We start from the raw sequence: 12,171 nt of genomic DNA on the forward strand, positions 1-12,171 counted from the left end.
ATAATCTTTTATTTTAGACATCTCTGGGAATACATACTATATTAAGCACAGATGGATAAAACAAATCTCTATAGCAGAAATCTATCCTCCCAAAAAGCTGAGATCCTCCAGAGCTCAGTTTCTTTTGCGCCTTTGAAATTATATGTACTGAATGCACATTGGCCAATATATTATGCTGCCTGTGAAAAAAAACAGGGTGGAACAGCAATGGGCTACCTATGGGACCGCCTCTCCTGGTATGTCCCAGGAAGGACCTTACGGTTCTGAAACAAAAACACTTTGGAGGTCCCGGGCCACAGAGAGGTTAGGCTGGCCTCAACCGGAGCCAGGGCTTTCTTGGCTGTGGCTCCAATCTGGTGGAACGCTCTGTCACAAGAGACTACAGCCCTGCGGGACTTGACATCTTTCTGCAGGGCCTGCAAGACAGAGCTGTTCCACCAGGCCTTTGGCCAAGGCACAGCCTGACCCCCTCCTTTGGTAATTCTTCACAGAACTCTAGCCCAATGGTTGCCATCAATTTGATTTGAACTGATTTTATAATGAATTGTTTTTATAATGCTGTATTATTTTACTGTTGTTAGCTGCTCTGAGCCCGGCTTCGGCTGGGGATGGCGGGATATAAATAAAATTTTATTATTATTATTATTATTATTAATAGGAAAGGACCAAACTTAGGTGGTCACATAAACCATGAAATCCCACACATTACGCTCATGGTCATTTATGTGAATAAAGAGCAGCATGTGCGTAAGTTATAGATTTGTGCATATATCGCATTATGTATTTTATTTTATTTTTAAACATAATTCCTGGACTTGTAAAAAAACAAAACTATATTAGAGTAACAGAAACAAGTGAGCACTTGGGTGTACATGGTGATCTGACACAGGACAAAGCTTGAGTGCATCTGTATCCACAAATCTGCATTAGGCCTGTATTCCTAGAGCATCCCTCGTTCAAATGTTGAATGAGGCTGAGATTATCATCATACATGTAATATGTTCTATTATCATCCAAGAAAAAAAAAACACAGGAAAACGTATTGAAATGCAAATGTTCAAAAATGTTGCCAACTTTCAAATGCAGGCTTATGTTTCATTTTCACTCTAATCAGAAACTGTTGAATCCAAAATGACAACAGTTTAATAGTTTCCTCAGCTATTGGGCAGGCAGCCTAATGCAGAGGCTGTCTACCTTTTGGGCCTCAAGGTCATGTTTGCAAATGTGTGTGTTGTGGGCACCACAGATGCACTGCAACCAAGCAAAAGCTGCAGCCTATGGTACTGACTACAAAAGAATGTTTCTTGCTAGCCTCATTTCAGTAGGTGGAGTGGGGGAACTTGAAGGCATCTGGAAAGACATCTGTGGTGACCCTGACCTGACGCCACTAACCCTATAATTGTCTAACATAGTAACTGTGTGTGTTTGTAAAGCAGTGGGAAATCCAGTTTTAATTTTTGTAATGATGGGGGTCAGGGAGGTAAAGATGTATGTAGAACAGGACAAGTTTTTTCTTATACAGTGGAACCCTGCTTCTCGAATAGCTTAGTTGATGAACAAATTGGCTCCCGATTACCGAAAACCCAGAAGTAAGTGTTTTGGTTTTCAAATGTTTTTCAGAAGCCGAACGTCTGATGTGGCTGTTGGCTATTGTTTCTGGGGCGCCTGCACCAATCGGAATCTGCGCCTTGGTTTTCCAACGTTTCGGGAGTTGAACAGACTTCCGGAACGGATTAAGTTCGAGAACCAAGGTTCCACTGTACTAATGGCTGGAGAAAGAGGAGGAACATCAGTGGGCCAGATTAGATCGATACCTATCTCCAGTATGTCCCATATGTGCGGAGGAGAGACGGCTCTGGATAGAATTGGGTAACCTACCATGCGGATTGACCTTATGTGTCTTGGATCTTGTGGGTTTACGGCATATGCAAATGAACCTCAGCATGGACACCTGCCAGTAGTATCAGAGACAGGGCAGGAAAACAGCTGCTCTCTTTTGCCCATCCATGTACAGTGGTACCTCGGGTTAAGTACTTAATTCGTTCTGGAGGTCCGTGCTTAACCTGAAACTGTTCTTAACCTGAAGCACCACTTTAGCTAATGGGGCCTCCTGCTGCTGCTGCGCCGTCGGAGCACGATTTCTGTTCTCATCCTGAAGCAAAGTTCTTAACCTGAAGCACTATTTCTGGGTTAGCGGAGTCTGTAACCTGAAGCATATGTAACCTGAGGTACCACTGTATATCAGTTGAATTTGGGCAACACATTGTTCGATGTGGCATGAAATCTCTGGATGATTCAATCCCACAGTTTTGGATCTGATAATGGAGTTCAGCAATATCTGGAGGGCCACAGGTTCCCTACCCCTGTATTATGTGGCCTGACAGGTATCTGATAACACCTTAATCTGAATTTTAATGTCCCTGGCAAGTGGCCAAATGGAATCTCCGGCTTAATGGGTTATATAGTGAGCAGCCCTGCAATGTTCCAAGGCATGGACAATGCCATGTTTCGTTACATTGATGAGCCTCTGTAAAATAAATAATAGGTGAATTCTTTTCTTTCTTTTTTTGTATATAATTTTTATTAAATTTTGTGTTTTACAGTTGAATATACTCATTTTTACATCCTTAAAATATCAATGACTTCCCTTCTTCTCTTTCTATGGTTCATTTTACATATCATAAATCCCTGCATATTTTACAAAAAACTAAACCATTCAGCATTCCATTATTACATCCATCCGGTGCTTTTTTTCTAAAAAAAAAAATGTTTAGGGGTACTCTCATTTTCCTATTCATATTGAAATACTGCCCCTCAATGAGGCCAAACTTAGATTCAAAAAATGTTTAGGGGTATGCGCACCCCAGAAAAAAGCATCCATCAAAACTTATTTACACTGTTGAATTCATCTTAACGCTGCCAACATTTCCAGCTGTACACAATTATTTCCCAAGAAATAATAGGCGAATTCTTACTACACTATACATACGTTAACTGAGAACTTTGGGTAAGTGAGATTCAAGTGACAATTCTGTTGTGAGTGAGCTCCGTGGAACGCCTGCTTTCAAAGATTTTTACAGCTGTTTAGTGCTCTCGCTGCAAGTGGAAAAAGCAAGCCTGCCCTACATGAAATTGCTTTCTTCAAAATGGACAGGCCATCCTGATGCATCGCAACCTATGAGAATATGCCTTTGTCCCGTGTGGGCCCAGTAGCGGCACTGGCCCCGCGAAGTTCCCTGCAGCTTGCAGGTGGTGACGGATAACTGTGCCCTGCTGAGCCTCAGGGCCCGGCGGTAATGGGTTCCGCCTCTGTTGCAGATGTCCTTCACGTTGCTCCTGGGCGCATGGACAAAGCTGTTGGTGTCTTTGCAAGGCCTCGTCATCCCCCGGCGCAGCATCATGGCCCCGCAGTAATCCTGCCCGGCCACATTGGTCCGGGGGAAGTCGCTGTGCTGCCTCAGGAACTTCTCGTGCCGAGGATTCTGTGAGGAGACGCGGCTTACGATCAGGCAGGAGGCCAACAGGAGCAGCAATAGCGCTTCGTTTCCTCTCAGGGAGATCATTGTTGCTGCTGATTTCTGACGAACCTGCAGCCATCGAAAGGAAGCAAGTGAAATGTTTATTTCGCATCATGTTACATTTTAAAAAAATGGGTTGCAGTGTGTCGTAAAACAAATACGCATTGCAAATGAAGGTCAAGATAAAAAATAGCATTTAAAGAAGCGTGACTGACAGGAAAACAAAACAGAAAAATCGAAACTCTGCATGGAGTTTTTTTACTTGTTTTACTTGATTTTTGCTTGCATCGTTGGCGATGCAGTGAACAATACAAGTGGTTTTATTCTGGGGGTGATGCAGGGATATGCATATCCCTAAACATTTTGTGAATCTTTGTACTTTTGTCCATTTACTGTATTTATCTTTCCTGATCTGAACTATAAAATGGGGATTTTCTTGAGTTAAAATGAGAGTACCCCTAAACATTTTTTTATAAAAAAGCACTGAACAATACCATAAGAAGTATTGTTTACCATCAAACACAGACCATTGGTCCATCTAAATCAATGTTGTCCACACTGACTGGCAGCTGCTCTGTGGGGTTTAAGTCAAATGGTTGCATCTAGCTGTACAGTACCAATGTGAGAGAGCTGCTTTGCCCCAGTCTCAAGACACCTGCCGCAAAAGTAGGCTAGGTCAGTGCAGTTGACGCTAGATGGCAACAGAGAACAATAGCTAGCCTGTCATGAAGCAGAAACTGTGTGTGAGAGAGATTGTGATAGCCTTCAATTTCTGTTCAGGAATGTTTTTACGGTGCCCGTATGCAAAAGAGGGCAAAGTCTCTCATATGTTTTAAGGGTTCTCTATCAAAGCAGGGTGTGTATCAGGCATAGCTTGGTGGCAGGGAAAAGAAAAGTCAAACACGCCGGAATTCCCACTTTTTGAAAGGCACAAGGACTGTGTTTTCAACATTACACCAAGTGATCATCTTAAAGGTGCTCTTTTAGCAATTTCTTATTCTCTCTCTCTCTCTCTCTCTCTCTCTCTCTTTCTCTCTCTCTCTCGCACACACACACACACAAATTCTTGCTCTGCATGGACTAGAACAAACCCACAGGTGGGTTTCATTGGCAAGACTCAGCTCTGGGACATAACAGGTAATTTTAAAAAAGACAGAAAGAAAGGGAACAGTCCTGGAGAACAAAAGGGTTTACCATTATTTATTTATTTACCATTTTGTAAGAGAAGAAGCACTAAATGTGGGAGGGGAAATAACTTCTTTCGAACAAGTAAAAAACCAACCCCCCCCCCCAAAAAAACTTAGGTATTGTTACCATTGTAACAAGGAACTAGACCTTCAGGGGTCTCACACATTCCTCACCCTTTTGCTCAGTTAGTCAGAGGCTCAGCAATAGAGGTTTACTTTCTGGATAATTCTGCTGTGTGGAAGGGAATCAGTGCTACATGAGACCCCCTTTCCTCTGAGGGACAGTCGTGGATGCCTTATTCTCTCTCTCTCTCACACACAACACACAGTCACACACTTCAGACCTTCTTGTGTGTCATGACTGCAAAGCACATACTGTTAGAATCTTTTTTTTTAGTCTGGGGGGAGCACAGAGTCTGGGTATCCTGTGCCCCCCTCTAGAAGCTTTTCAGCGCCAACTACCATAAGCCCCAGCCAGCATAACGGGTGTTCAGTGATAGGAAAGGATGATTTCTGCTTCTAGTCAGTGAATATTCTTCACATTTACAAAGCTGAGAAAGGTGCTTTTATATTAATAGACAGGATTGTAAATTGTTTTTGTATGCCACAACCGCAGCAAGAATATTATTGGCACAGAAATGGAAAGGATTACCGGAAAGGATTACCGACGAAAGAAGAGTGGCAGATGAAATTGATGGACTATGCAGAATTAGACAAACTGACAGGAAGGATTCGAAACCTGCGGCACCAGAGATTCTTAGAGGACTGGAGTAAATATTTGAACTATTTGAAAAGCAATGGTAATAAACAGATTACGCTAGTAGGACTGCAAGAAGTTTTGTAAGGAGGACTATGTGAAATATTGCAAGGAAGACTATGAAGAGATTTATCAGTTAAGGACAATCAAAAGTAATAGAGAAATTAAGAAATGCAGATTAAGTGATAAAGAATGGAAAATCTTCAGGGGTAGGTAGTTGACCCAAGTCTAAAATATTGCATAAGAATTTATGTTAAATGATTGTTGGAAATGATATGTTAAAAAATTAATAAAAATGTATTTAAAAAGGGAGGGAGGTGCTTTTAAGGCCAAATAACACACATGCAGCTGAAGGGACCTAAGCCTTCCCACTCTCCCCTTCTTTACCGCCTAGTTGATACTGGAGCTGGGATGGGGGAGAAAGCAGGCACTGGCCCATAGGGAGGTGGTGCTGGGAAGGGTCCCTGCAAACGTTCGTGTTTATTTTTATGCCAAACACAAAATCTCTCCTCTCCATCTTCTGCGTCACAAATGCGCACGAGGAAACAAACAGGGCTGCCACCGCCTCACGTAGTTTGACCTGTAAATTGTCACAGCAAGGGCCCCTCCATTCTCCCTTCGCAGCAAGAAGAGCGAACCTGTGGCCCTTCAGATGTTGTGGACTACAAATCCCATCATCCCTGACCACTCAGCATGCTGGCTGGCACTGATGGGGTTTGAAGTCCAATAGTATCCATAGGTTGGCAGCTTCCCCACCCCTAGCCTACACGGTGTAAGTCTAGCTGGGTTGCAACCAATGTTTCCTTTGGCAACAAACTCAGCCTCACTCCCTGACACAAGCTAAGGACCACAATTTTATCACCCAGAACGATTTCTGCACCAACTTACGCGATCTTCTCAGCCAGCACTACTCAGAAATGCCTCCAAATCACCCAGGGGGCTGTCAGAGCAGTGAATTTGGTTTCCTGTAGAACTGAACATTTCCCCTTGGGATCTTTATACCCAGCCTAGCCAGCTGCTGGTAAAAGGTTAGTACTGATCACATGCAGCTGGATTGAACAGGCAGACAATGTGTGGATCACTGAGATGGAGGGTAGGGATTAAGAAGAACAAATGCACTGAGGATCAAGACACAGTTGACCTCATCGTGGTTTGAAGTCTCTCTGTTAACCAGTAAAGATAACACTACTTCCTGAATCCTTCTGAATATTTCTCCTGGGTGTGTGAATCCTGCAAATCATCATCATCATTACTTCTTGATTGATTTAAACAATACTGTTACTGGGAATGGGAAAGAAATTTGATTCAATTCGCACTTAATGGTCAACATACTTAATTCACACTTTCTGGAACATTCTGCCTATTGAAAAATGGCCGACCTTAAAATTCGCACATCGACCTTAAAATTCGCACATGAATTTTTCAGTGCAGTTCTGCTGCCAGGCAATGTGTGCAAGAATGCATGTGCTGGAGTAAAGTGTGCTTATAAATGCATATGTAAAATAATTAAAATAAATAAATAAATGCACATATGATTGAGAATCACATTAAACTGGCATTAAAGAAGGGCAAATTGCTTTGCAAAAAAAAGTATGCATTGGGCAAAATGGCATAAAACATGTATGTATTAGGAGAAATTCACACAAAATGAATGAATTTTCATGGAGACTTTTTAAAAAATGAAACTGCTGTGGTGGTGAATTTAAGATTGGATTTAAAAATGAGAACTGGAGAGAAAATGAAACTGACAGATTTGCTTACCCCCTAATTATTCCCTGTTTGGGTGGATGCTAGAACTGTCTTTTTTTAAAAAAAAAAAAACTATTCGAAATTTTCAACATAACACAAATTAAAGCTAATTAATTATTTTCCACTTCTTGACTCCCCCCCCCCCGGTTGCCAATGTCTCCCCTTTGTTTTGTTTTCCATTCAATCTCAAATCCATTAATCACCTTAATACAGTGATATCTCTGGTCCAAACAGGATCCGTTACGGAGCTCTGGCCGGATCCTGAGGTTTTGCAACTGGAGGTACCACTTCTGCGCACACACATGGCTGTGGCACAGAGATAGCTTCTGCTCCTGTGCAAGCAGCAAAACCCAGAAGCAGGTTTGCTGCTTTCGCAACCCAAAGTTTACGTTACCTGAGGGTAACATAAGCTGAGGTTCTACTGTACATGGTACTTCATAGATGCTGTATGAATCCTCCTAAAGTTTTTAACTCTTCACAGTGAACTTTAAGGTATTCTATAATTTTTTTCCAGTCTTGTACAAACTTTTCTTCATCTTGCTCGCGGATCTTCCCTGTCATCTTTTCCATTTCAGCATAGTCTGTCCTCTTTGTTATCCATTCTTCCATCACTGGAACTTTATCTTCCTTCCATCTTTGGGCAAATAGCATCCTTGCTGCTGTGGTTGCATACATAAATAATCTTTTAACATTTCTTGGTAAGCCTTCACTTGTTGTTCCTAATAAAAATGCCTCTGTTTTTTTTTAACAAAAGTTATCTTAAACATTTTTTTTTCAGTTTGTTATAAATCATTTCCCAGAAGCCTACTGCCTTTTTACATGACCACCACATATGATAAAATGTACCTATTTTATCTTTACACTTCCAGCACACATTAGATAAATTCTTATGGATTTGGATTTTTGGATTTTGGATTTGATATCTTGCTTTATCACTACCCTAAGGAGTCTCAAAGCGGCTCACAACCTCCTTTCCCTTCCTCCCCCGCAATAAACACTCTTATACATTTTAGCTAACTTTACTGGAGATAAATACCATCAATACATCCTTTTCATATAATTTTCTTTTAAAGCACTACAAGCCGTAAATTTTAAATCTTTAAATTTTAAATAAAGTTATTTGCTAGAAACTACTTCTCAAAATTAGATACAGCTTCTCATAATGTCAAAATGAACATCGTGACATAACATATCAAAATGTAGCTTATTCAGTTGACCATCGAGTCCAGGATGTACAAAATGCAGTTCCTATTTTGTCAGTCCTGTAGTCCATTCATATTCTAATTTCTAATATATCAGCTGTACAAATTCCAAATAAACATACAAAGATATAATAAATGTACATAACATGGAACTCATTTGCGATAGATTTTCAGTCATGGTAAACCTGTAAGCTTGAGTACTGTATAAGGGGGCAACACTAGCTAAGGCGACAGGTGCTGATAATTCGTATTAATTCAATCTTAAAGGAAGAGTACTCAGGCTTACAGGTTTACCACAACTGAAAATCTATCACGAATAAGTTCCATGTAGCTGTTATATACAGTAACGGTATGTACACTTATTATATGCTTGTATATTTCTTTGTAATGTGTACAGCTGATATATTACAAAGTGTCTATGTTTATATGATTTAGAACCACGCACAGCTGTTGAAGCCCCTTGGGGCGAAACAGGGAAATATCTAGAAACCCTCATCTTGTTTGCCTGTGCCAGCATCAACCAGTGCCAGTGTTCAAATGATTTAATGTTGTACTCTTCTAAGGAATACATCAGATAGAAAAAGACAAGAGAAGATGAAGAAATTAGAATACGAATGTGCTACGGGACTGACAAAATAGGATTTGCATTTTGTACATACTGGACTCGGTGAGTTTTACAAAGCAGACAGCACTTTCATGTTGGACCCGGCAAGTCATCCACTGCATGCTGCTGGTTGCAATGCATGCATTTTACTATGCATACGTATCCAGACTGAGAAACTGCAGTTCACCCTGGCTTCACCCTGCAGTTCACAGGTTACATATGCATGCAGTGAAACACTCACTCATCAAACATGCATATTAATTCTTACGACGAACCCTTTGTAGCTCTGAAACTGTGTTTACTGTCAACAGGTCTTGAGAAACGCCACTTGAGGAATAAAAGATTTCAGGGCTTATAAATGAATTTGTGCCAAGCTGCAAGAGAGTCAAGGGTGATTTTAACTGGGGCCCTCTTTCCAATATTATCAAATTTATAAAGTGTGTATATATATGTAGAGAAAGAGAGAAAAAAACCTTCCATGGAGCTGTAAAAGACACACCTCCAAGATAAAAGCGATCATGTGCATTGTGAACAGACATCCCAGAAACTAAGACACCTCTGTATTTCTTCATCTTGCAAGGGAGGAAGCTAAGTAGGATGAGGTTGGTGGAAATGAAGAAACCTGTTAGTAGCATGGAGCAAACATACATCAATGCTTTTTTTCTCCTGCAGTGGCAAAAAGACGTACAGTTGTACCTTGGTTCTCGAACGCCTTGCAACTCGGAACGTTTTGGCTCCCGAACACCGCAAACTCAGAAGCAGAGCTGTAGCTAGGGAGTGGTGAGGAGGGCCGTTCCAGGGATGCAGGCGAGGGGGGTGCGTGCAAATTTGGCTGAAAATATGTCCATAAATATGTCTAGAAATAAAAATATTGATTATTGTCTCTTAAGAAAAGGTTTTAAATAGAGGGTGAATTGAATGGGGGTAGGTTTGGAGGAGAGGCGGAAAGAAGAGCTAATTTGTCAGTGGCTGGGGGCGCAATCTGGACAGTTTTGCTAGGGGCACAAGATCACCTAGCTACGGCTCTGCCCGGAAGTGAGTGTTCCGGTTTGTGAACGTTTTTGGGAAGCCGAACATCCAACACGGCTTCCGTGGCTTCTGATTGACTGCAGGAAACTCCTGCAATCAATCGGAAGCTGCGCCTTGGTTTTTGAACGTTTTCAGAAGTCGAACGGACTTCCGGAACAGATTCCATTCGAAAACCAAGGTACGACTGTAGCTCAATATTCTCCTCACTGATTTTTGATAGACGTTCCCTTCTTACGAGGAACAACAGCTGGGTCCAACTCTATGACTCCCTATTCTCTACACTCCAACTGTATAATTATTAGAGCAACAGAACTCCATGAAACACAAAGGACAGTACAGTTTCACAGAGGGTTGCACTTCTGTTGAACTCTGAAGTGTAAACGCTAGATTTCTTCAGCAACATTCTGGACATGCTTAGCTCTGATCCTAGGCCTTGTCTTGAGATGGGAACACCATTGTCTCCTGAGTCGGTCAATATTTGGCCACTAATAAAGGAGTAGCAAACAGGAGCAATCCATTGTAGGCAGGAGGATTTTCTGAATTTATCATAAGCTATTGTTCACCAGCCTATTGGAGCCACTCTCTTGCTTATCTCTTACCCAGTCTCCCATTTCTTATCCCAAAGGTGATGGCTGGGGCAAACCCATCTAGGTAAAGCCAAAAGCCTTTTCACTGCCTAAGATTTTTTCCAGGCGAAACAGGTTGTAGCTGGCCTGCCTCACTAGGAGGGGCTGCCCCATTTCCAGCAGTCACTTAAAAGAAACAAATGGACAATTAGTGCTTTTTAATCTCCCTGCAATACTCAGTTTGGTCCAGCAGGGCTATTATTACATTACGTTCCTTACGTTCATTTTAACTACTTTGGTGTTTTTCTTCCCTGTACTCATTTGGGGCTCTGATTCAGTTATGTTTTCAGTGTTTGGTTGATTTTGTCATTTCTGTTTTCTTTAGAGGAACAAACAAGACTGTTCAATCTTGGCAGATACGTTGCCTCATGAGGCATGCCAACCGCTGCCTTGCAACTTCCTACCTCCCCTTTGAAAAATGTCTAGAAACATATCAATCATTTGGTCGTTGGCCTGTTTCCAAACACCCCTACCAACTTCTGTGGTCAAATGGAGGCCTCTCTTCTGGGGGGAAGTGTGCAAACACTTGAGATTACAAAAGGTGACTTTCACAAGCCAATTTAGCTTGTTCAGAGTAATGGCGTCATTGAACAGGTTTGCTGTTGCCAACACTGAGAACCACACCTCTTGATACTGGTAGGTAAAGGTAAAGGTAAAGGGACCCCTGACCATTAGGTCCAGTCGTGACCGACTCTGGGGTTGCGGCGCTCATCTCGCTTTATTGACTGAGGGAGCCGGCGTACAGCTTCCGGGTCATGTGGCCAGCATGACTAAGCCGCTTCTGGCGAACCAGAGCAGTGCACGGAAACGCCGTTTACCTTCCCGCCGGAGTGGTACCTGTTTATCTACGTGCACTTTGACGTGCTTTTGAACTGCTAGGTTGACAGAAGCAGGGACCGAGCAACAGGAGCTCACCCCGTCGCAGAGATTCGAACCGCCGACCTTCTGATCGGCAAGTCCTAGGCTCTGTGGGTTAACCCATAGCGCCACCCACGTCCCATTTTGATACTGGTAATAAACTGCTAAAAGAAAATTTGTGTGGTGCAGACTAGAAAACATCACAAAAAATCAGCCACCAGAACCCATGTTTTCATAGGTTCCTGTGCATTCATGGCTCATCCTATTCATGTTACAATAATTTGTTTTAACAACTTTCAATAATGAATTCTAAGTTGCTGCTTTTGAGCCTGTTAGAATGGAACATGTTGCCTTCTAGCAGGTCACCTACTTAGTTCAATATTGCATTCTAGGCAGAGGCCATTCAAACTACCTGATAACTTTAAAAACAAAGCAAAATCTGTAGATGCCAGGGACTGAACTGGGGACATTATTGTGCTCTTAACAATGAACTATAACTTGTTCTCCAAATTGACTACTCCCCAGGAACCAGAATCAACACCTGACGTCCCTGGAAGAGATGCGGGAGAAATTCGGCTCTTTGTTTGGATACACTCATACTACATCATCATGCAACAAAATGGTAGACTGAAGCTTTTCAA

At 41.9% G+C, this 12,171-nt stretch overlaps 1 pseudogene across 4 annotated transcripts; it reads right to left on the reverse strand.

Moving 5' to 3' along the window:
- Positions 1-2,596: 2,596 nt before the first annotated feature.
- LOC307201276 (ribonuclease pseudogene) lies at positions 2,597-7,900 on the reverse strand (annotated as a pseudogene). 4 transcript variants are annotated; one of them, XR_013843906.1, is made up of 2 exons: positions 7,738-7,900; positions 2,597-3,587 (listed from the first exon to the last, which is right to left on the reverse strand). The product of XR_013843906.1 is annotated as a ribonuclease pseudogene (transcript). The 4 variants fall into 4 exon arrangements; XR_013843907.1 differs by lacking the exon at positions 7,738-7,900 and adding an exon at positions 7,415-7,586; XR_013843908.1 differs by lacking the exon at positions 7,738-7,900 and adding an exon at positions 6,351-6,841.
- Positions 7,901-12,171: the final 4,271 nt, after the last annotated feature.

This window comes from Podarcis cretensis (genome assembly GCF_951804945.1).
Source record: "Podarcis cretensis genome assembly, chromosome: 13".
Lineage (NCBI taxonomy): Eukaryota > Metazoa > Chordata > Lepidosauria > Squamata > Lacertidae > Podarcis > Podarcis cretensis.